Source organism: Tachypleus tridentatus, chromosome 4 (assembly GCF_004210375.1).
Source record: "Tachypleus tridentatus isolate NWPU-2018 chromosome 4, ASM421037v1, whole genome shotgun sequence".
NCBI lineage: Eukaryota > Metazoa > Arthropoda > Merostomata > Xiphosura > Limulidae > Tachypleus > Tachypleus tridentatus.
In genome coordinates this window covers 19990738-20017431 of record NC_134828.1, presented here as the reverse complement: position 1 = coordinate 20017431, position 26694 = coordinate 19990738, and the positions used below count along the sequence as shown (strand labels likewise).

Genomic DNA, 26694 nt, shown 5'->3' with positions numbered 1-26694 from the left:
GCACTATCTCAAGATCCCTGACACAATAATCAGATGTATCTTGAGCTTTTTCTCAAATAGACGAGCCAGAGTTCGCATACATCAAACGCTTACACGTCCGTTTACTCTTACGACTGGTGTCCCCCAGTTATAAATTATCCACGTCAATGGTATCCCGTTCCTAGAACTCCCGTATACTCACGCATCGCAATATTTAGACGATGTAGCAGTTTGGAGTACATCGATTGACCTCTCTATTCGTGGCTAGTAAAGTTCAAATTTCGTCGAACCACATAATGACGTGGTGTAACAGGTGGCGTGTATCCATAACAAAACACAAGAAATTATATTTCACAGGAGTTTTAAAAGGAAACAGAAGAATATTACACAGACAAAAGTGAATTTATTAAACACTAAGATCAAATTTACTAAATCGATTATATTCCTCGGAGACACTTTCAACATGGCACGAAACTTGACACACAATTTTAACATGGCACTGAACTGGACACATCATTTTAACATGGCACTAGACTGGACGCATTATTTTAACATGGCACTGAACTGGACACACCATTTTAACATGGCACTGATCTGGACACACCATTTTAACATGGCACTGATCTGGACACACCATTTTAACATGGCACTCAACTGGACACAGCATTTTAGCAGAATTTCTAATTCAGCGAAACAACACGTAACCTCAGACAGATCAGAAACACCTATAAAGGATGCTCCCAAGACATCATCATAACCATTTACAAAGCGTTTATCAGGCCTCTCATGTAATATGGGTGCATGGTCACTTGCACCACGTCCAGTCGCCTCAGGAAACGATTAAAGAATATACAATACCAGATAATAAACGTGGCATATCGACTAACCCTTAATATTCTACTCCATGTTAGTGAGAAAATATTCAGCTACAAAATACTAGCTCAATGCTAAAACACACTAACTCGACAATTCCCAGCAATGGCTGAAACACCACACACATCCACCAGTCTCCTCGTTACTTATGTAATACCTAGAGCCATAATCGTAAATGTTTGTATATTGTTTTTACATCTTTTACAAAGAAAGGAACCGTAACTTCTGTCGTATAGCTCAGGCACTCCAGGGAATAATTAGAGACAGACAAGTAAAAGTTGGGTTCTTCTGTATCCCCTACATCAAAATCTTATCATAGGATCTTCGGATCCCCCTCCGGCTCTGAAAGATCCTGAGTACCACATCACTCGTTGAAGAGCCCTGAGTCCCACATCAGCCTTTGAAGGGCCCCGAGTCCCACATCAGCCGTTGAAGGGCCCTGAGGCCCACATCAGCCGTTGATTCCTGTAATATTCACACATCGGGTCTGTTGTTGGTTTTTCTGGGGTTGCTGGCTTGCTAACCTTTCTCAAGTGAAATTCAAGAAATGGTTGTTTTGTTTAGAATTATTATTATTGTATTATTTTATTATATATATTTTTTTTCGGGTTGCATGATCAAAATACCAAACTTATGAGTGGGGTGAAGAGAAAGAAATTTTCTGACAACCCTGGTTATCTCTATTTTTAAGTAATGGGGACTCACATATTTAAACCGAAACACCTGACAGTCTTTTGTTGTTGTTGTTTTTTTGTTCAATAATGTAAACAAAGAGTTCCATGGTCATACGTCTCATACTGCTTACCAGACGTCTTATCCTGTATTGAAAAATATACTGCCAGTCGTCTTGCAGTACATGGGTAAGCTGATATCTGTTCTCTGGTAATCTCTGGAGATTACTGGCTACTAGATGTGTTATCCCATATTGAAGACTCTTCTGCCACTCGTCCTGCTATACTTGGATGAGTTGTTATCTGTTCTGTGGTAATCACTTGAGACTACTGGTCACAAGATGTCTTGTTTTATATTGAAATATCCCACGCCACTTGTCCTGCAATATCTGGATCAACTGTTATCTGCTCTCTTTGTAATCTTTGAAGGTGTTGTATCCTACCTCATCACATATATCTTCAGTCCAGTGAAGGTAGTGGTAAGCATAGTGGTCATAGCATTACGACAACATATTCTGCATGGATACGTGCAGAGTGTAAACAAGCATTGTCCAGCTACAATAAAGTGACATCATGGTAGTCTCTGAGGAAGGGAATTACGTGAGGTTTTAACACGTTAAGCATTCAGGTTCCTCTGTATGTGAAATTCTGTGGTTGCCTTCTCAATCCACGTCACTAGGGACACTCCAGTGATTGGTATGTCGTCATCTTGTTTTCCTTCTCTTCTCCAGACAAGTTGAAGTCCATCAGACCCGACAGTACGAAAACGTGACTCATCTGTGAATAGAACAGTGTTCTATGGCTTTAGTATAAAAGATATAGCCCTTTAATAATGTTTTCGTTGCTACTTTTCCCTACCAATGCACATCAGATACTAAATGTTCATATACGTACACCTCGTAAAAATAACACATGATAAGACATCTGGAACAGATAATATTCCACCAATGATTTCAAAGAAGACTAATGGTTTTAAAGAACAGAGGAATTACGCTATCAAATATTACAGTGTTTTTCTATGTCTAACGGACCCTTTGTCACGTACAAAAACGACCTTAGAGTGAGACCTTTAGTACCAGTTCATGACTTGACTTTCTTTCAGTAGACTTTCTAGAGAAAAGAGGCTTCTCGTTGTACCCCGATTTATCATCAACAGAACGTTTCAATTGATTATCGAAATCACTGTAAAAGTGGATAACGTTTGTTTCATCCTTACTTGACATCTTGAAATACGATCAAGGCTCTTTAACTCTGAAACATGGCCAAGACAGGTCATACCCCTTTGACTTATGATCTCTGAGGAACAAGGGGCAGTCACTTCGATGAATTCTGACATGTTGTTTAAGTGAATTTATATGAATGTTTTTACAAACTGATTTTATGTGGTCGATAAATACGACTTGTTTTGTAGACCATACAATTTGTAGTGAGATCACCTGACTTAAAGGTATGCCACCGAATCGAAATTAGGGATATTTATAACAATGGAGTTACAAACACAGAAAGTAGAATAAATATATATGTAACAAATAGCACCAGACAATATTTATAAATATTCAAATACGCATTATGTGTTTGTAAGTTTCAATGTTAAATTATTATGTGTGGTAAATATGTAGAGATATAAATAATTATGTTACAACAGATAATGTGAAAATTATTTTATGCAAATAAGGTAAAATAGTATTGACTATAAAATTGAATAGAAAACGTATTCAATGTAAGTAAAGCATGACTGACGTAACAGTGTTATAACAGTTGCATCATTCCAGTAATAATTTTCCTTTGAAGCAACTCTTTAAATGATTATGATATGAATTAACAATATAATTTGTTTGCATTTAATGGTAAAATCTACGTAATACAATTAATTTTATTAGTGGTAGCTCTAACGGTAAGCTGATACTTTATATGATGATATCCTCTAAGTTATATGATCCACCTGTAGTGCCTTAACAGAACTAATCACTTCACTTCATTCTCTTCAGGATTATGTAAAATAGTATATAAACTAGATGTAATGTAAATCTTAGGCTTTTATCATTACTAGAGATATGATGATGTGTTTATTGATCTACATTTTTCTCTTGTGGTTGGTTCATGAAGTATCAACAATGATTACTTAATCATTATACGCTTTCCTATAGTTATGCACTCTCTGATTCCACTTTGTGGAACTATGACTAACAGCAATGTAAGCCTAGCTACACGCCTTTCTGGTTCCATATTTTATAAGTACAGCATCATTGTTTCCACCTCATGGAGCTCTCTGCTCCTCACCTCCTATGAGGAAACCAGTCAGAGCTTGCGTTCAGGGTCTCATTCTAACAAATGATACAATAAAGTTTCTGTACTTTAATGGTATGAAAACAAAAACAATCCAAAGTCCTACAATGTAAATTTCTATCTAAAACTGTGTTTAGTCTTTAGATAATTCAATTGTGAGATATATATAAATTTTGTGTAATAATATTATTTTATTTGTTTCCAAATATGTTTTTTGGTTTCTATGAATGACCTCAGAGATCAATTTTAGAAAATATTAACAACAATATTTATATTACGGAATATTTATTTATACTTTTTCTTGCATTTTGATTACATAAAGAAAGGTTTCAACATTTTTTCTTATTACATTTATAAATTCTTATTAATCAGTGGTTATTAATCTTAATAAATAAAGATTCACTAAAAGTAAGACGTTGATTAAAAACACTTCTTCCAAATACACTTTAAGAAATGATATTATGAATTTCAATGTCCATATCGATCATATTACTGCTGTATAGAGAATTTAGTAGAAGCTTGTATTAACTATTAAAGTATCGTAAGCCTATTTTGTTCAAAGCTTTCCAAAAAACTCTCAGGACTTTCAGAATACCATTGAAGACATGCTTTCATTACTACTGCTAATGTAATGAACACTGCACCTACCACACTCGACAAAGTTACATCTTCACCAGTTATCGTGATTTGAAAGATAAAAGAAAAAACAATTTCCAAGGAACCCACTAAAGCCACACAACTAGCCTTTTCAACGTAGAGGGCGTTAACATAAAAATACTGAGTGACAAAACTAAGTATTCCAATTCCAAATATGAACCAAATCACAGTTCCACATTCTGGAAATACAGTATCGTTAACAATAAACTGATAAGTGCATAACAGTAGAGTCTGGATGGCACAGTAAGAGAACATAACCACAGCATAGTTTAAAGATTTTATTCTACGCACTATGATAGTCGTCAACGAGGTGAAAAAAACCATAACCAACAGCTAGTAACGACCCAACAATTCGAGATTGTGCATCCAATTTACTGTCCAATCGTCCAAAAATAAAAGATGGACAACTAATTAGGATGATCCCAACAATGGCTAACGGGATGGCTATTACGTCAATAAAATGTATTTTTTCTCGCAGAATGAAGAAAGCTAGAATTACAGTGAATATAATTTCTGTCTTTGTAAGAACTGTAACATCGCTTAGTGGCAAGAAGTTTAACGAATTATACAAGAACAATATACCTATCGTTCCAGTGATTCCTCGGATGAAAATTATTAAATACTGGAACAGAATATTCGGTAAGAAAGAGTGACGGCTATGTAAAATAATTGGTACACAGAAAGCAGCCATGTATATTCCACGGTAAATCAAAATAACCTGTCTGGAGACACCTGGAGTAAGTTTAACCAGCATTAATTGAATACATTGAGCAATACACTGAAATACAGTTAGAATAATTCCAATACCAGGAAATTTGATTTTCTGAAAGGGAGATCCAAATGTCTTTGACACTTCAAAGGAAGTGTTTCCTCTTTCCGTATTCCTGTTTTTCATATTCTTTCTTATTTATAGTGAACTTTGTTCGGACAATCTAGAATAAGATAGAAAAACAAAAAATCTGTAAGCTATTAACATATGTTCAAAAAACATGTAGTAGAAAAATTCAAAATTCATTAAAAAACTGAACACTTATTTCTAACAATAATAAATCAAATTATTATTTAGTTATTGTTGATAACTCACTAACCATCACAGTTTACACAGAAAATATTACAGTTTTATTTCAATCTTAAAACCATGAATACTCTTTGTTTGGTTCAGAAATACAACTTACGTCTTTATAAAATAAGAATACTCGTCCAGAAGAAAGTCATGTTGCCGTCCCTGGTTATCAATTATCCTGTTATCACAAATGATTTTCTAGATCAGAGACGTACAACAATTTTTCCCATGTATTAGATATAAAGAGTTCTAACTGTATTTATTTTCATTATTCCTCAAAAGACCCTTGTTTTTAACTACTTTTCTTTTATTTTATATTAGTGCATAATACGGTGGAAATTGTGTTGTCTTTTAGTGTATAATACTGTGGATATTTGTTTATGTTATAGTATATGGTACTGCGAATATTTTGTGATATTTTTGTGTGTAGTACTGTGGATATGTTATCACACTTAATGTATGGTACAGAGGATATTTTGTTACATTTTAGAGTATGTTACTATGCATATTTTATTATACTTTTATGTATGATACGATGTATATTTTAGAATATGATAGTGTATTTTACTATGGATATTCTGTCATACTTAACTGTATGTACTGTGGATTTTTGTTATATTTTAGTGTATTTTACTATGGATATTCTGTCATCTTTACTGTATGTACTGTGGATTTTGTAATATTTTAGTGTATGGTACTGTTTTATTTTAATGTATGGTACTGTGGATTTTTGTTATATTTTAGTGTATGGTACTGTGAACATTCTGTTTTATTTTAATGTATGGTACTGTGGATATGTTATATTTTAATGTATGGATGTGTTTTTTTATATTTTAGTGCATACTGGATTGTCTGTTATACTTTACTGTATGTACTGTGGATTTTAATGTATGGTACTGTGGATATTTTGTTATATTTTAATGTATGGATACTGTGTATATTTGGTATATATTTTTTAGAGTGCATTGTTTGTTATATTTTAACGTATTGTATGGATTGTCTGTTATACTTTACTGTATGTACTGTGGATTTTTGTTATATTTTAGTGTATGGTACTGTGAATATTTTGTTTTATTTTAATGTATGGTACTGTGGATATTTTGTCGTATTTTAATATATGGTACTCTATATATTTTAGAATATTATACAGTGGATATTTTGTTATATTTTAACGTATTGTACTGTGGATATATTCTTTATTTTAGTGTGTGGTACTGTGGATATTTTGCTATATTTTAGTGTATGGTATTGTGGATATTTTCTTATATTTTGTTGTGTGGTACTGTGGATAAGTTATTTATCGATCTGTGTCTTTGTTTCTTCACAACATGAATATCTCCATTTGGAAGAGAATTACATCTAAAAACCTCCGTTTATCAGTGGATATAAATTTTCTAATCTGTGATAAGTTGGTTCTTAAATAAATTACCTGATATTTATGGTCACTGGTTCTTTGAGGCCATAAACCAGAAATTGTGAAAACAATATCCACACAGACAGTTTTACTTGTATAGCGTATATATGTTTAAAACTGAGATGTAGTTAGATTTTCTGACCTTTGTCTCCACGATTTTGTGTGTTACATTACACTCGATATTTTTAATCGTTTATCATTCTGTTTGCATTTTGATAACTTCTTTATGTGTTAATTTATGTTTATATCTAAAGAATTCTGTCACACAAACTTTTATCTATACCACACTAATCTCATAGTAAATAAACATATTTCAGTACCAAACCAAGTATAAACTGGATTAGAATAAATCCTTCAGATTACTATGTCTGATTTTAAACAGATTCCTTGGAGACAAAATGAAAGTTACTTACCGAAAGCAGTAAAAGAATCTTTCCAGTAAAACTTCAAACATCAAACGTAAAGACTCTTGTCTTTACATCAAAACTTGAACCTTTCAAATAATAAACGTAAAATGATGTGATTTCGTTTGAAGTTATATAACAATACCTAGACTGTCTTCTTAATAAAAAATGTAAAATGGCATGTGTTTGAGAGTAAACCGTATAAATACAATCCGGGTTAAGACTGTAAAACATCTGTACAGCATATTCTCATAGTAGTGGCATCTGTTGAGCAAAACTTGAATGAAGTGAAAAAAGGTGTAAATCTTTTTATATAGAAAAACAAAATGAACTAAATGTTACACTTCAACTACATAACTTTAAAAGTTAAAGCTACGAATATTTCAAGAAAGGCTTTTAATAATTGGAAATTGATATTAAAATATTTTTGCTGTACTCTTGCGTGGAAATGAGTTGGTGACTCAGCTATTTGGAGTGCACCAACTGTCCATTGGTTACTACAAACAAAGGTCATGTTTCTCTTCATCACTTGGTCATTGTCGTGTGGCTTTGAAACTTATGAAAACCCAGGGAAAAGAAAATATGATCCGAAAGCAGTTCACAAAATATTATATACACATATACATCTCGGAAAAACAACCAAATTCGTATGTGTTACATCTACGTAACTAATACTGGACCAATCATCAATTCTGTAATGCAATGTCTCATTCAGGTAATAAAAAATAGGATGGATCCAAGAAACCTGCACAACCAATATCTCTATAATCATCTACAAAGTGTACTTAGAATTGGCAGTAGATGTTGATGACTGGCTTCCTTCCCTCTGGTCTTGCATTACTAAATTATGTATGGATAGCGTGTAGCTTTGTGCGAAATTCAAATACAAACTACACGATAACATTAAAAACACCCATCTGAAAACTGCATTCTGATGAAAATTTGCAAATTTTAAGTTTTGTTTTTGTCACGTGATGTGACGTGTCAAGTAATGTACACATGCACGTGAAAGTGCAAGTTTGAATTTTTACACTTATGTGGAACATGTGTAAAGACTGCAGGCAAATACAGGTACATTTAGGTCTTCAAGTCAAGGTTGTTAAGATAAAATATTATTTTTCTAATGGTTAATATTTTATATAATAATATAAACCTGATACAGGTACTTACTATTAACTTGTTTTCATTTTATAAGTCACAGCTGCTTGCCTGATGCTTTCTTTGCAACTTTAACATAAGTAGTTAACACCACAGTACAGACTCATAGTTTTAAGGAAATGAAGGATTTATAAAAACTTTACCTCAGTTTGTAAGACCGAGGATTGAGTCCCACCAAGTAGAGGAAAAATGGATAAAAACAAATCTGTAATTAGTAGTTGATTAACAATAAGAATATTAAAGTTATTATTAAATAATTAGAATTTGTTTATCATAAAGACTACAGACAATAATAATACATAAGTTTGAATGAAATAAATAACAAATTGAGGGAGAAAAATATCACAATATTGTAGTGACCTCTATTGAGCATATATTATCTAAAATAAGTCATGAAAAGCTGTACATGGGTTAAAGTTTCAAGAGAAATGGTGACATGAACATATGTATTTATCTGAAGCTTAGTTATACAGCTGCTGTCTGTTGTAGAAACACAAGTGTGAGGAAAACGTTTTAATAGACTTTCGTCTTCTGTTTTGAGATCATTCTTGAAGACGAGAAACACACTTGAAATAAAAATGTATCTCAAGACGGCTGGTATGGGTATTAAACCTTTTATTAAAATAAAGTAGAGGACAACGTTTCGCCCTTCACACAGAAACAAAACATAATACTATATTTTGTTGCAATATTTAATAATTTTCATCAGAGGAAGTATCGGAGCGATAGGTATATTGTTCTTGTATAATTTCTTAAACTTCTTGCCACTAAGCGATGTTACAGTCCTTAGAAAGACAGAAATTATATTCACTGTATTTCTAACTTTCTTCATTGTGCGAGAAAAAATACATTTTATTGATGTCATAGCCAACATGTCAGCCATTGTTGGGGTCTTCACAAATGTACCAACCGGGATGATCAGTAATACGTAAAGACAATATTTTACCTTTTCAAAGTTTCATTAAACAATTCTAACTATATAAACAACCATTATTTGTAGCTGGAAGTATATTCCAGGAAGAAACAAACAAAAGAAAGACACTTTTTAAAGTTATTTGGGCTTCTTTTGTGTTCCATCCAGATGTATGTCCATTGAAATTTTACATCCAAAACAAAATATTGACCGTCACATTATAATGCCCCCACGTCTAAAATGGCGACCATGTTTGATGTGACGGGGATTCGAAACCGCGACTTTTAGCTTACAAGTCGAGTGCCTTATCCATCTGGTCATGCCGTGCTTGAAAAAAGGCCTACCAAGCACAAGATTATTTAAACAAAAATAACCTGTTCAATTTAATAGACAGTAATTTTAACGGACTCTGAATGCATAAATGATATAAAATACGACCATTTAACAATGGACAACAAATGTTATTAAAATAGAAATCTTTTTAGCTTGAACTGAATAGTACAAGGAAAGTAATTATGAATTTCAAAGAAAACATAAATTTATAAAAAACACAAATAAAGTACTTATTTGATAGAAGGAAATAAAACCCCTTTTGAAAAACAAAATATGAAAAACATTAATTTTATATTCATGATGAAGAAAACTATTTAGTCAAACATTATAACAATAAGTAAATCAATAAAACCCAGAACTGAATTCTTGTAATTTAGATTTCAGAATCCAAACTGTGAAATAACACTTATTTTAACATATATATGTGAGAAAAACTGTAAACCAATACATTTTACATTCACTTATAAAGAGAAAGGATATGAACGAAACTTAAACAGACATACTAGAAAATAAAAATTTTTATACCTTTTAACCTGGGGCACATGATGAGGCATAACTTTACAACAAGTTTAGACTAACTGTCTGAACAAAGAAGTGATTTATGAAAAAAACACCATATCAAAAGCCTTCCCTATTATACAAAATAGTTTTATATAAAATTTTATACCTTTTAACCTGGGGCACATGATGAGGCATAACTTTAGTTCAGACTGACTGTCTGAACAAAGAAGTGATTTATGAAAAAAACACCATATCAAAAGCCTTCCCTATTATACAAAATAGTTTTATATAAAAATTTTATACCTTTTAACATGGGGCACATGATGAGGCATAACTTTACAACAAGTTCAGACTAACTGTCTGAGCAAAGAAGTGATTTATGAAAAAAACACCATATCAAAAGCCTTCCTATTATACCAAATAGTTTTATATCTGTGTTTTGACAAAAAATGCTTAAAACAAGTTTTACAGGCCAAAATAACAATTCATAAATGTTATTGTATTCACACACTACCTTCTCTTCTCTACTCGGGCATTTGTTTACAATTGCTTCATAAATAACACCTTCTGGTATGGAACAAGGACATTTGTTCTAGTGCTGTATATTTAGTTCTTTGACATAATTATTTTTCTCTGTTAGTTAAAGTTTATATCTCTCTGTTGAGTGTGATAATAAATTGGAGTCTGATGATGTGGCCCTGAATGTAGAGGGTTAAATTTTATGATTATATAGTGAATGAAATGTTCTGTCTAAGAACTGTGTTAGCTATAACAGATTGAATTAATAACCTTAATGATTTTTCTTTCATATGCTCGTTAGGTGTGTAAAGGGGTGTTGTTGATAGGGGATGAATTGAAATAGATCCTACTTCCGCTCGTGTCAAGCCGCGGGCTGGTGGTTGGCGGTTGATGGTGGATGGGTGGTGTTGAAAATAGAAAAACGAGAAAGGGATCATGTTCACCCCAGTGTTATTTAAAACGTGGGTGAATAATAATAAACACAAGTGAAGGAAACCTGAAAATGTATCACTAGATGAATATCTATGATGGTAGGAAAATGTGATGTGTATATTATTTACCTTGACCAATGTACCTCAAGTGGTCATTTCTAAGTTAAGGAACATAGAAAGAGAAATAGAAGGTTCGTTCTCCACATTGACCAAGGATGGCCTCGTGGTTATGGCGCTCGACTCGCAATCTGAAGTTGTGAGTTCGAATCCTTGTCACACCAAATATGCAGGCCCTTTCAGCCGTTGAAGCGTTATAATATTACGATCAATCCTCCTGTTTATTGGTAAAAGTAGCCCAAGTGTTGGCGGTAGATGTTGATGAGTGGCTGCCTTCCGTCTCGTTTTACACTGCTAAATTAGCGACTGTTAACGTAGATAGCCCCCGTGTGGTTTTTCGTAATATTCAAAACAAGCAAACAAACCTCCACGCAGTCGTCAAGATAGGTTTCACTGGTTTCAAAATGTCTGGCTTCCCAGATCTTGAATATCTACAAAGTTAAAATTATTTCCTTTAAATAGAAGTTGAGAGAAACATGCACTGTAATATTCCACAGTAAGTTACAGCTACCGTGTTTTGACATAAGTGTGTCTTTTGAAATATACGCTGATACACATGTGTTCGATTCACAAACATCTGTCTTAGGAAAGTCGAACTTTAGAAAATTTGTCTTCAAATGTTAGTGACATGTTTTTTGTCTGTTTTATAAAACTTCCGTGTTGTTCAAAATAAATAACTGATAATTTTTAGTAACTAGAACAAAATAACCGGGAACAAAAGTTAAAAGTTGACATAGTCTTCAGAATCTGTCAACAAAAAGATTTTCAAATGGTTTGTTCAAACCACATTCAGTCAAGATTGTGACGAGTCGGTAACCAAGGTGTCACGTTCTATCTTGAGCTCAGTGAAAATAAAATATACTTCTTATTGACCGCCTGGTTTCAGTCTGTTTATCAGTCTGTTGTACTCTACTTAACATAAAGATGATCGTGTTTTTAATGTTTCTGTTCTGTTTGTTATTTATTTCACTTTACATAGAGTTGATGGTGTTTCTTATGTTTGTATTTTATTAGTAGTGTACTCTACTTAGCAGAGAACTGATTGTGTTTTTAATGTTTGCTGTGCACTCCACTTATTTTGTAATGAATACTGTTTTTAATATTTGTATTTTTGTTGTGTACCCCACATAACACAGTTGATTGTGTTTTAATGTTTGTATTGTATTTGTTGTGTACTCCACTTAAAATAGAGTAAATAGTGTTTTTAATGTTTGTATACTGTTTCTTAGGTTTTTCAATTATCATAGAGTTTACAGTGTTTTTATTGTTTGTATTCTGTTTGTTGTTTACTCCATTTGTCATATAGTTGATGGTGTTTTTAAAAGATAGAAAAAGTCGTACTATCTTGGATAGTCGATACAGTGAATAATATACTCTTCAAAATAAGAAACTCAAAAGGAATATATTTGTTATTTTAAAGAGAAATATATGTAATAACGTTACAAGCTCAGAGTATGTGATGTTACACGTGTTAAGGCACTGATTGTCACACCAAAATGACAATAAAAGTTGTGCACTTTGTAAAAGGAGAAAAACATCGGATTTTTCGCCAAAACGCATTCGTGTCCAATAAATTTGTTTGAGAGATCTGCATGTTTTGCAAGTGCAACATGTGCAAAATCCCTATAAAAGTGACGGGTTCTCGGTTTCCATAGCTCAGTGTTAAGCGACCGACACGCAATACAATTACGCTAAGACTGACGGAAGCACAACGCAACAACGCCATTGGTCGCTTGGAAGCAGGCGAATTTCGATCTGATGTTGCCAGAGCTGTGATCGTCCACCCAAGCACCATCACAAGGATATGGAATCGTCACCAACAATATGTATCAACTCGTGACCGTCCACGATCTGCCAAACCTCGTGTGACCACGCCCGCACAAGATCGCAAAACGTCACCTTCGGGATAGGACCACCACTGTTGCAGTCTACTGCCTCAACCATACAAGGGTTGCATAGGATTTCCGATCAGACCGTACGCAACCGTCGACGAGATCCTTAGGCCTCATGTACAACCCATCATGGTGAACTTCAACGACGTTTTCAACATGACAACGCCCGTCCTCACACAGCCCGACTAACTACTGTCTTCTTGAGACACCACAACATCAACGTTTTTTCCTGGCTCTCCGGATCACCAGATTTAAACCCCATCGAACATCTTTGGGACGAGTTGTACCGACGTCTGCGACGGCGACAACCTCAACTGCAGACTCTACCTCAGCTTGCAGTAGCTTTGCAGGCTGAGTGGACAACCATTCCACAGGATGTGATTCGTCATCTCATCGCTTCCATGGGCAGAAGATGCCAAGCAGTTATTGATGCTCACGGGGAGCACACTCGTTATTGACTTTGAGTGACGTTAAACATCAACTAGTGAGCGTGGACTTCGCCTTTGCAGACTTTGGATGTTCAGCAGTGAATGTGCAAAGTTTCACACATGTCATACAGAACTACCCGGAATAAACTTGTTAACAATTTGTCTCAAATTTTGCATTATGCGTTTCTGTTTTTGAAGAGTATAAAATTGATAGTGTTTTTAATGTTTGTATTTTTGTTGTGTACTCCATTTAACACAGTTGATTGTGTTTTAATGTTTGTATTGTATTTGTTGTGTACTCCACATAACACAGAGTTGATTGCGTTTTAATGTTTGTATTGTATTTGTTGTGTACTCCACATAACACAGAGTTGATTGTGTTTTAATGTTTGTATATTTGTTGTGTACTCCACTTAAGATAGAGTTGATAGTATTTTAATGTTTGTTGTGTGCACCACTTAACATAGAATTGAAAGTGTTTTTAATGTTTGTATACTGTTACTTAGGTTTTCAATTATCATAGAGTTTACAGTGTTTTTATTGTTTGTATTCTCTTTGAAGTTTACTCCATTTATCATATAGTTGATGGTGTTTTTAAAAGATAGAACAAGTCGTACTATCTTTGGATAATCGATACAGTGATTTATAGTTAATGGCTGCAATAATGGGGTTTCGATTAATAGATGGATTAGTGATGGTGTCTTTGATTAACGGATACAATAACTGATAGTGTCTCTTTCAAGAGTTAAAGTCCTCCAGTGGCACAGCATTATATCTGCGAACACCCACCATTAAAAATCCGAGTTTCGATAGGTGTGTTAAGCGGAGCACAAATAGATCATTGTGTAGCTTTGTACTTAATCCAAACAATCAATCAATAAAAATTAAAATAAATACCAGCTGGATAAAAGGCTGAAACAAGATGTTATTTAGGTCAGTGTAATTTATTCATTATTTGAAGGGTTCCGATCTTGATGTAAAAATAAGACCCATATTTGGCCTCTTTTACACTTTCACTTGATATATTTACTGTTATCCAGTTTTTCTTTGTTTAGTATTGAAATGTGTTTATTTACCATCAGATTGTTTCGTGAAGATAAAAGAATGTTTCAAAGACAAACATAAACTAACACATAAAAAAAGTTATCAAACTTGCAACAGAATGACAAACGATGAAAACAATATCGGGTGTAATGTAACATGGACCATTTGGCTAAGGTGCTTGACCCGTAGTCTGAAGGTCACGGTTTCGAATCCCCATTTATCAAACATATATGTTTTGTGAGACATGAGGAGAATACAATGTGACGGTTAATCCCACTGTTCGTTGACACTAAAGTAAACAAAAAAAAATAATCGGAACAAATGTGAGTAAATTACACGTCGTAGTTGATAACGAGAAATCCACTTGAAGTTCCATCCGTTTTATGATAAATTACACATTCACAAACATGAGTCATCCAAGTTTTAGATCCACATGTGTTTTACAGCATGTTGTTATGTATGTTTATAATTATCGTGTTTTCAACAAATGTACAGCCATATGTAGATATATTGAAAAAGGAACTCACGTTAATATAATTCTATACAGTTGTTGGAAATGTTCTCTTGTTCCAGACAAAATAATATATATAGAGAAATACTGAGAATTTTCTTCATTTATTAGATTAACATAATAAAACTGTTTGTCTGAATGATGTTACAAAACAATTTATGGATTATCGGTCTCAAACATGAGATGATAGTAAATTCTGGGTGATTTATTTAAGTCTAACACTTAGAAAAGCTAGATCCTCTGGAAAATGAAAGTTTTTCATATATAATTCCCTTCCAGTTGGAGTTATTCAGGTTGTGAAAGAAACAAAAATATACAGGTCGGTAAATAAAATATCCACAGAACCATAAACTACAATATAACAAAATATTCAAAAGTACCATACACTAAAATATAACAAAATATTCGAAGTTCCATACACTAAAATATAGCAAAATATCCACATTACCATATACTAAAATATAATAAAATAACTACAGTACCATTTACTGAAAAATATTAAAATATTCACACTATCATATATTAAAATATAATAAGCTCTCCATGTTATCACATACTAAATGTAACAAAATATCGACATTACATACTAAACTATAATAAAATATCCATTGTAGCATACACTAAAATATACTAAAATATAACCGCAGAACCGTTTACTAAAATATAATACAAAAACACAATTCCATACACTAAAATATAATAAAATATCCACAGTACCATGTAATATAATTTTATAAAATAACCACATTTCAATACTCTAAAATCTAACAAATGATACACAGTACCATACAGTGATTTATAATGATATATCAAAGTCCGTATTCTAAAATACAACAAAATATCCACCAATTATACCGTATATAAATTAAGGCAAGAGTATTTAAAAAAAGGATCACTTGAAACAGAATAATGAAATTCAATACAGCTAGAACTCTTTATATCTAATACATGGGACACATAGTGTACGTCTCCGATCTACAAAACCATTTGTGACAACAGGATAATTGATAACCTGTTATCAATTATGATGGCAACATGATTTTCTAATGAACGAGGATTCTCCTTCTGACTGTACCAAGGTAAATACGCAGGTTGTATTTGTGAACCAAACAAACATTATTCATGGTTGTAAGATTGAAATAATACTGTAATGTTTACTGTGTAATCTGTAATGGTCAGTGAGTGAACAACAACTAAATAATAACTTAATTTATTATTGTTTTAAAGGTAAGAAATAAGTGTTCAGCTATTGATTAAGTTTTGACTTTTTCTACTATATGTTTCTCTGAACACATGTTAAAAGCTTATAGCTATATTTTATTTATATATCATATTCTGGATGTTCGAGCAGAGTTAACTATAAATCACGAAGAATATGAAAAACAGGAGTACGGAAAGAGGAAATTCTTCCTTTCAAGTGTCAAAGACACTGGAAAAGCGCAATCATTATTGTTTGTCCCAATATTTCCGCTGACATACGAGACCTGTCAAACTACAGACCAATAAGCCTCCACAATTCCACAGGTAAACTAATGTAAAGAATTATAGGTTACAGATTACTGTACCATCTGGAACTCAACTATATGATAAAGAAAATTCAAAACAAAGACAGACACAAAAGACAGACGAGCGATCACCTTGTGGATTGACTGAAACCATATTTCAAGGATTCAACATGACAGTCGTTACATTTCTTCACGTTAATAAATCTTTTGATAGTGCCAAAGCATAATGTTATTTTAATTACACTATCTCAAGATCCCTGACACAATAATCAGATGTATTTCGAGCTTTTTCTCAAATAGACGAGCCAGAGTTCGCATACATCAAATGCTTACACGTCCGTTTACTCTTACGGCTGGTGTCCCCCAGGGGTCAGCCCTAAGCCCGCTGTTATAAATTATCCACGTCTATGGTATCCCGTTCCTAGAACTCCCGTATACTCACGCATCTCAATATTTAGACGATGTAGCAGTTTGGAGTACATCGATTGACCTCTCTATTCGTGGCTAGTAAAGTTCAAATTTCGTCGAACCACATAATGACGTGGTGTAACAGGTGGCGTGTATCCATAACAAAACACAAGAAAAATATTTCACAGGAGTTTTAAAAGCAAACAGAAGAAGATTACACAGACAAAAGTGAATTTATTAAACACTAAGATCAAATTTACTAAATCGATTATATTCCTCGGAGACACTTTCAACATAGCACGAAACTGGACACACCATTTTAATATGGCACTGAACTGGACACACCATTTTAACATGGCACTGATCTGGACACACCATTTTAATATGGCACTGAACTCGACACAGCATTTTAGCAGAATTTCTAATTCAGCGAAACAACACGTAACCTCAGACAGATCAGAAACACCTATAAAGGATGCTCCCAAGACATCATCATAACCATTTACAAAGCGTTTATCAGGCCTCTCATGTAATATGGGTGCATGGTCACTTGCACCACGTCCAGTCGCCTCAGGAAACGATTAAAGAATATACAATACCAGATAATAAACGTGGCATATCGACTAACCCTTAATATTCTACTCCATGTTAGTGAGAAAATATTCAGCTACAAAATACTAGCTCAATGCTAAAACACACTAACTCGACAATTCCCAGCAATGGCTGAAACACCACACACATCCACCAGTCTCCTCGTTACTTATGTAATACCTAGAGCCATAATCGTAAATGTTTGTATATTGTTTTTACATCTTTTACAAAGAAAGGAATCGTAACTTCTGTCGTATAGCTCAGGCACTCCAGGGAATAATTAGAGACAGACAAGTAAAAGTTGGGTTCTTCTGTATCCCCTACATCAAAATCTTATCATAGGATCTTCGGATCCCCTCCGGCTCTGAAAGATCCTGAGTACCACATCACCGTTGAAGAGCCCTGAGTCCCACATCAGCCTTTGAAGGGCCCTGAGTCCCACATCAGCCGTTGAAGAGCCATGAGGCCCACATCAGCCGTTGATTTCTGTAATATTCACACATCGGGTCTGTTGTTTGTTTTTCTGGGGTTGCTGGCTTGCCAACCTTTCTCAAGTGAAATTCAAGAAATGGTTGTTTTGTTTAGAATTATTATTATTGTATTATTTTATTATATATATTTTTTTTCGGGTTGCATGATCAAAATACCAAACTTATGAGTGGGGTGAAGAGAAATAAATTTTCTGACAACCCTGGTTATCTCTGTTTTTAAGTAATGGGGCCTTACATATTTAAACCGAAACACCTGACAGTCTTTTGTTGTTGTTGTTTTTGTTCAATAATGTAAACAAAGAGTTCCATGGTCATACGTCTCATACTGCTTACCAGACGTCTTATCCTGTATTGAAAAATATACTGCCAGTCGTCTTGCAGTACATGGGTAAGCTGATATCTGTTCTCTGGTAATCTCTGGAGATTACTGGCTACTAGATGTGTTATCCCATATTGAAGACACTTCTGCCACTCGTCCTGCTGTATTTGGATTAGTTGTTCTCTGTTCTGTGGTGATCACTTGAGACTACTGGTTAAAATGTCTTGTTTTATATTGAAATATCCCACGCCACTTGTCCTGCAATATCTGGATCAACTGTTATCTGCTCTCTTTGTAATCTTTAAAGGTGTTGTAGCCTACCTCATCCCATATATCTTCAGTCCAGTGAAGATAGTGGTAAGTATAATGATCATATAATTACGACAACATATTCTGCATGGATACGTGCAGAGTGTAAACAAGCATTGTCCAGCTACAAAGAGTGACGTCATGGTGGTCTCTGAGGAAGGAAATTACGTGGGGTTTTAGCACGTTGAGCATTCAGGTTCCTCTGTATGTGATATTCTGTGGCTGCCTCCAAATACCACTACACTAGGGACACTCCAGTGATTGGTCTGTCGTCATATTGTTTTCCTTCTTTTCTCCAGACAAGTTGAAGTCCATCAGACCCGACAATACGAAAACGTGACTCATCTGTGAATAGAACAGTGTTTCACTCTCTCTCAGTGGACGTAACAGATAGCACCATATGGCTTTGTTCTAAGAAGACCCAAACCAATCATCTCTCTTGCTGCCTATATTATTACATTTTGATTTGATGATGTGCTAAAGTGAAGTTTTGGTTCCTAACTAGTCAAAGATGCATTTTATGGTGGTCAAGTAGTCCTGACGAATAACGTGAAGTCTTACTATCCATCTGGGCTCATATGAAAGGCTCTATCTTGATGTAGTGATGCACTGACATCCAGGACGCTGTTAGTCATCAAATGATCCTCTCAAACTGTGGCACTGAACTAGCCTCATAATGATTGACAGATTGCATCACATTCTAGCTTGCATCCAGTTGCAGAAAACTGACAGCATGGTGATCTTCGATGTGTGATAAACGTGGCATGTTATTCTGTAGTCACTATGTCAAATCGTATTCAGAATGCACAGTACATACAGCCTCCATGTTCCATCCTTAGATTCGAACCTCATAGCAATGCCATCTAACAGACCACTGAAATGGGCTGCTTTGGTAAATGGTGATCAGGATTTAATAAAGCATGTTAAAAGTGTAAATGAATGGGCATTTTACATTGGACGGTTTTTAGGAGTTCACAAAGGGAATGGAAAATTTATATTTTTAACTGTGGAATAAACCATTTCAGAACCAAACATTATATGTTTTAATTTGTTTTGTTTTTAAGTTAATGAGCTATTTGTTCTCTGCCCACCACGGGTATCAATAGCAGACTTCTATCGTTGTAGGACCGCAGACTTGCCCCGGTATTACTAGGAGGGGAACATTTTCATTAATATCTCTTATTTAGGAACTGGTGAACAAAATTATTTGTAAATTACACCGTTCCCCGTTTTTAAATTTTTGTCATTTGGATTAAAGATGGCTGATTTAAAACAGCAAAAAATGAGGTAAAAAAACGGGCAGATACATGAACATTGGCTCGGCGGAACAAACTATATTAACAGTTTCTTGCTCAAGTTTTCAAAAGAGTCAAATGGGAAGATGGTTATTATTGCTTATTCATTACCAACTTTTCAGCAAAATTTACTAAATTGTATGAAATTATTCTAATTAAAGAGTGGTTAGCATCAAGTAAAATGAACTTAAGCAAATATCTTAAATAAAGATGCTTGATACGGCTATATCGATTGCATGGGGTGATGACAAGAAACAGTTCATCTAAATTCTATGGCTTTAGTATAAACGATATAACCCTTTAATAATGTTTTAGTTGCTACTTTTCCCTACCAATGCACATCAGATACTAAATGTTCATATACGTACACCTCGTAAAAATAACACATGATAAGACGTCTGGAACAGATAATATTCCACCAATGGTTTCAAAAATGACTAACGGTTTTAAAGAAGAGAGGAATAACGCTATCAAATATTACAGTGCTTTTCTATGTCTAACGGACCCTTGGTCACGTGTAAATACGATCTTAGTGTGAGACCTTTAATAGCAGTTCATGACTTGACTTTCTTTCAGTAGACTTTCTAGAGACAAGAGGCTTCTCGTTGTACCCCGATTTATCATCAACAGAACGTTTCAATTGATTTTTGCGAAATTACTGTAAAATTGGATAACTTTTGTCTCTTCCTTACTTGACATCTTGAAATACGATCAAGGCTCTTTAGCACTGAAACATGGCCAAGACAGGTCATACCCCTTTGTCTTATAATCTCTGAGGAACAAGAGGCAATCACTTCTTGTGAATTTATAGGAATGTTTTTACAAACCGATCACCTGACTTATAGGTATGACACCAAATCGAAATTAGGGATATTTATAACAATGGAGTTACAAACATAGAAGGTAGGATAAATATATATGTAACCAATAACACCAGACAATATGTATAAATATTCAAATATGCATTATGTGTTTGTAAGTTTCAATGTTAAATAATTATGTGTGGTAAATATGTAGATATAAATAATTATGTTACAACATATATTGTGAAAATTATTTTATGCAAATAAGGTAAAATAGTATTGGCTATAAAATTGAATAGAAAACGTATTCAGTGTAACTAAAACATGACTGACGTAACAGTGTTATAACAGTTGCATCATTCAAGTAATAATTTTCCTTTGAAGCAACTCTTTAAATGATTATTAATATGAATTAGCAACATAATTTGTTTGCATTTAATGGTAAAATCTACGTAATACAATTAATTTTATTAGTGGTAGCTCTAACGGTAAGCTGATACTTTATATGATGATATCCTCTAAGTTATATGATCCACTTGTAGTGCCTTAATAGAACTAATCACTTCACGTCATTCTCTTCAGGATTATGTAAAATAGTATATAAACTAGATGTAATGTTAATCTTAGGCTTTTATCATTACTAGAGATATGATGATATGTTGATATTTATTGATCTACATTTTTCTCTTGTGGTTGGTTCATGAACTCTCAGCAGTGATTACTTCATCATTACACGCTTTCCTATAGTTATGCACTCTCTGATTCCACTTTGTGGAACTATGACTAACAGCAACGTAAGCCAAGCTAAACGCCCCTCTGGTTCCATATTTTATAAGTACAGCATCATTGTTTCCACCTCATGGAGCTCTCTGCTCCTCACCTCCTATGAGGAAACCAGTCAGAGCTTGCGTTCAGGGTCTCATTCTAACAAATGATATAATAAAGTTTGTGTACTTTAATGGTATGAAAAATAAAAACAATCCAAAGTCCTACAATGTAAATTTCTATCTAAAACTGTGTTTAGTCTTTAGATACTTCTGTGTAATAATATTATTTTATTTGTTTTCAAATATGTTTTTTGGTTTCTATGAATGACCTCAGAGATAAATTTTTAAAAAATATTAACAGCAATATTTATGTTACAGAATATTTACTTATACTTTTTCATGCATTTTGATTACATAAAGAAAGGTTTTAACATTTTTTCTTATTAATTTTATAATTTCTTATTAATTAATGGTTATTAATCTTAATAAATAAAGATTCATTAAAAGTATGACGTTGATAAAAAAACACTTTTTCCAAGTACACTTTAAGAATTGATATTATGAATTTCAATGTCCATATCGATCATATTACTTCTGTATAAAGAATTTAGTCGAATCTTCTATTAACGTTTAAAGTATCTTAAGCCTATTTTGTTCAAAGCTTTCCAAAAACTCTCAGGACTTTCAGAATACCATTGAAGACATGCTTTCATTACTACTGCTAATGTAATGAACACTGCACCTACCACACTCGACAAAGTTATATCGTCACCAGTTATCGTGATTTGAAAGATAAAAGAAAAAACAATTTCCAAGGAACCCACTAAAGCCACACAACTAGCCTTTTCAACGTAGAGGGCGTTAACATAAAAATACTGAGTGAAAAAACTAAGTATTCCAATTCCAAGTATAAACCAAATCACAGTTCCACATTCTGGAAATACAGTCTCGTTAACAATAAACTGATAAGTGTATAACAGTAGAGTCTGGATGACACAGTAATGGAAGATAACCACAGCATAGTTTAAAGATTTTATCCTACGCACTATGATGGTCGTCAACGAGGAGAAAAAACCATAACCAACAGCTAGTAACGATCCAACAATTCGAGATTGTGCATCCAATTTACTGTCCAATCGTCCAAAAATAAAAGATGGACAACTAATTAAGATGATCCCAACAATGGCTAACGGGATGGCTATTACGTCAATAAAATGTATTGTTTCTCTCAGAATGAAAAAAGCTAAAATTACAGTGAATATAATTTCTGTCTTTGTAAGGACTGTAACATCGCTTAGTGGCAAGAAGTTTAACGAATTATACAAGAACAATATACCTATCGTTCCAGTAATTCCTAGGATGCATATTATTAAATACTGGAACAGAATCTTTGGGAAGAAAGAGTGACGGCTATGTAAAATAACTGGTACACAGAAAGCAGCCATGTATATTCCACGGTAAATCAAAATAACCTGTCTGGAGACACCTGGAGTAAGTTTAACCAGCATTAATTGAATACATTGAGCAATACACTGAAATACAGTTAGAATAATTCCAATACCAGGAAATTTGATTTTCTGAAAGGGAGATCAAATGTTTTGATACTTCAAAGGAAGTGTTTCCTCTTTCCGTATTCCTGTTTCTCATATTCTTCCTGAAATACTTAACTTTGTTCGGACAATCTAGAATATGATAGAAAAATAAAATACATCTGTAAGCTTTTAAAATGTGTTCAGAGAAACATATAGTAGAAAAAATTCAAAATTCAATAAAGAGCTGAACACTTATTTCTAACAATAATAAATCAAATTATTATTTAGTTATTGTTGACAACTCACTAACCATCACAGTTTACACAGAAAATATTACAGTTTTATTTCAATCTTAAAACCATGAATACTCTTTGTTTGGTTCAGAAATACAACTTACGTCTTTATAAAATAAGAATACTCGTCCAGAAGAAAGTCATGTTGCCGTCCCTGGTTATCAATTATCCTGTTATCACAAATAATTTTCTAGATCAGAGACGTATAACAATTTTTCCCATGTATTAGATATAAAGAGTTCTTACTGTATTTATTTTCATTATTCCTCAAATGACCCTTGTTTTTTAAATACTTTTATTTTATATTAGTGCATAATACGGTGGAAATTGTGTTGTCTTTTAGTGTATAATACTGTAGATGTTTTGTTGTCTTTTTGCGTATGGTACTGTGGATATTTGTTTATGTTATAGCATATGGTACTGCGAATATTTTGTGATATTTTTGTGTGTAGTACTGTGGATATTTTATCACACTTAATGTATGGTACTGCGGATATTTTGTTACATTTTAGAGTATGTTACTATGCATATATTATTATACTTTTATGTATGGTACGATGTATATTTTAGAATATGATAGTGTATTTTACTATGGATATTCTGTCATACTTTACTGTATGTACTGTGTATTTTTTGTTATATTTTAGTGTATTTTACTATGGATATTCTGTCACTCTTTACTGTATGTACTGTGGATTTTTGTTATATTTTAGTGTATGGTACTGTGAACATTCTGTTTTATTTTAATGTATGGTGCTGTGGATATTTTGTTATATTTTAATGTATGGTACTGTGTATATTTTGATATATTTTGGTGCATTGTACTATGGATTGTCTGTTATACTTTACTGTATGTACTGTGGATTTTATTATATTTTAATGTATGGTACTGTGAATATTTTGCTTTATTTTAATGTATGATACTGTGGATATTTTGTCGTATTTTAATATATGGTACTCTATATATTTTAGAATATTATACAGTGGATTTTTTGTTATATTTTAACGTATTGTACTGTGGATATATTCTTATATTTCAGTGTGTGGTACTGTGGATATTTTTTTATAGCTTAGTGTATGTTACTGTGGATATTTTCTTATATTTTGTTGTGTGGTACTGTGGATAAGTTATTTATCGATCTGTGTCTTTGTTTCTTCACAACATGAATATCTCCATTTGGAAGAGAATTACATCTAAAAACCTCCGTTTATCAGTGGATATAAATTTTCTAATCTGGTGATAACTTAATTCTTAACTAAATTACCTGAAATTATGGTCACTGGTTCTTTGAGGCCATAAACCAGAAATTGTGATAACATATCCACACAGACAGTTTTACTTGTATAGCGTATATATGTCTAAAACTGAGATGTAGTTAGATTTTCTGACCTTTGGCTCCACGATTTTGTGTGTTACATTACACTCGATATTTTTAATCGTTTATCATTCTGTTTGCATTTTGATAACTTCTTTATGTGTTAATTTATGTTTATATCTAAAGAATTCTGTCACACAAACTTTTATCTATACCACACTAATCTCATAGTAAATAAACATATTTCAGTACCAAACCAAGTATAAACTGGATTAGAATAAATCCTTCAGATTACTATGTCTGATTTTAAACAGATTCCTTGGAGACAAAATGAAAGTTACTTACCGAAAGCAGTAAAAGAATCTTTCCAATAAAACTTCAAACATCAAACGTAAAGACTCTTGTCTTTACATCAAAACTTGAACCTTTCAAATAATAAACGTAAAATGATGTGATTTCGTTTGAAGTTATATAACAATACCTAGACTGTCTTCTTAATAAAAAATGTAAAATGGCATGTGTTTGAGAGTAAACCGTATAAATACAATCCAGGTTAAGACTGTAAAACATCTGTACAGCATATTCTCATAGTAGTGGCATCTGTTGAGCAAAACTTGAATGAAGTGAAAAAAGGTGCAAAACTGTTTATATAGAGAAACAAAATTAATTAAATGTTACACTTCAACTACATAACTTTAAAAGTTAAAGCTACGAATATTTCATGAAAGGCTTTTAATAATTGGAAATTGGATATCAAAATATTTTTGCTGTACTCTTGCGTGGAAATGAGTTGGTGACTCAGCTATTTGGAGTGCACCAACTGTCCATTTTAAACTTATGAAAACCCAGGGAAAAGAAAATATGATCCGAAAGCAGTTCACAAAATATTATATACACATATACATCTCGGAAAAACAACAAATTCGTATGTGTTACATCTACTTACCGGTCATCTTCTGGTAGTGTCTTTTGAGCACTGGGATTTGTTTTAAGATAAGTCAGTTTCTAATAAAATTAGGTAGTTTGGTTGGAGGTTCTACGTTTGAGCATCCTCACTGGTCCTGCAGTTGGGGCAACCTGGGTCACGGAACCCCAGCAGTTCTAAAGTGCAGGTTCCCTTCATCATCAAATCATTTGTTTTTGAGGTAGAGATTACCTCATTCATTCTGAACTCACATCAAGTTAGTTGTCAAGACTCATTACATGATTGGTTTGTAGTGATGCCACAGGAAATATTTGATTTTACCAACATCTTCTCGATCGAGGAATATTAATGTAGTAATACCCATACTATTTCTACTTTCTACTACTTAACTTACCAGCATGAGGGTCGAAAGATAAAGTGAATATTGTTATTTCAGTGCAGATGGTGATGCATGCAGCATCAATTGTGGGTAATAATGGTGCATTCTCCGATGGGACATCTCACCACCTCCTCTTATTGGTCAGAGACATCTTCTTTATTGGTGTCAAAAGCAGTAATGTGGACAGCTTTAGGATGCTTCAAAACATAACATCTGGTGTAGCAATAAGGCAACTTGTAACTTTTTACATCACTGGGAAATCACAAGACTTAGCTTCACAAGAGATCTCTGTTCAAAACTCAAGCTCCTTGAAACCACAGAGTCAGTCTGATGATGTACATAATGAACAAACCATACGCAATATGTTGACAAACAATGTATCTTCATCCATCAGTTCTTGACGATAAACACCAGTTTACAGTCGAAGTTCTAGATATGAAATTATCATTAGCACAATTGTTCTACAGAAAACTCTGCAATTCTGGAGGGACTAGTGAGTTTCAAAAGAAAATAAAATCCTTGGTAACAATGAAAATGAAGGCTTTAATACATTTTCACTAGAATTAA

At 33.4% G+C, this 26694-nt stretch overlaps 1 protein-coding gene and 1 long non-coding RNA gene across 3 annotated transcripts in view; both read right to left on the bottom strand.

The window, feature by feature from the left end:
* LOC143248624 (uncharacterized) overlaps positions 1 to 26694 on the bottom strand; it is a 231661-nt gene that overhangs the window by 61479 nt on the left and 143488 nt on the right. The gene's annotated exons all lie outside the window — the stretch shown is intronic.
* On the bottom strand, positions 4392 to 7539 carry LOC143248258 (uncharacterized). The gene is made up of 3 exons (XR_013026848.1): positions 7357 to 7539; positions 5642 to 5707; positions 4392 to 5398 (listed from the first exon to the last, which is right to left on the bottom strand). It is a non-coding gene; the product is annotated as an uncharacterized LOC143248258 (long non-coding RNA).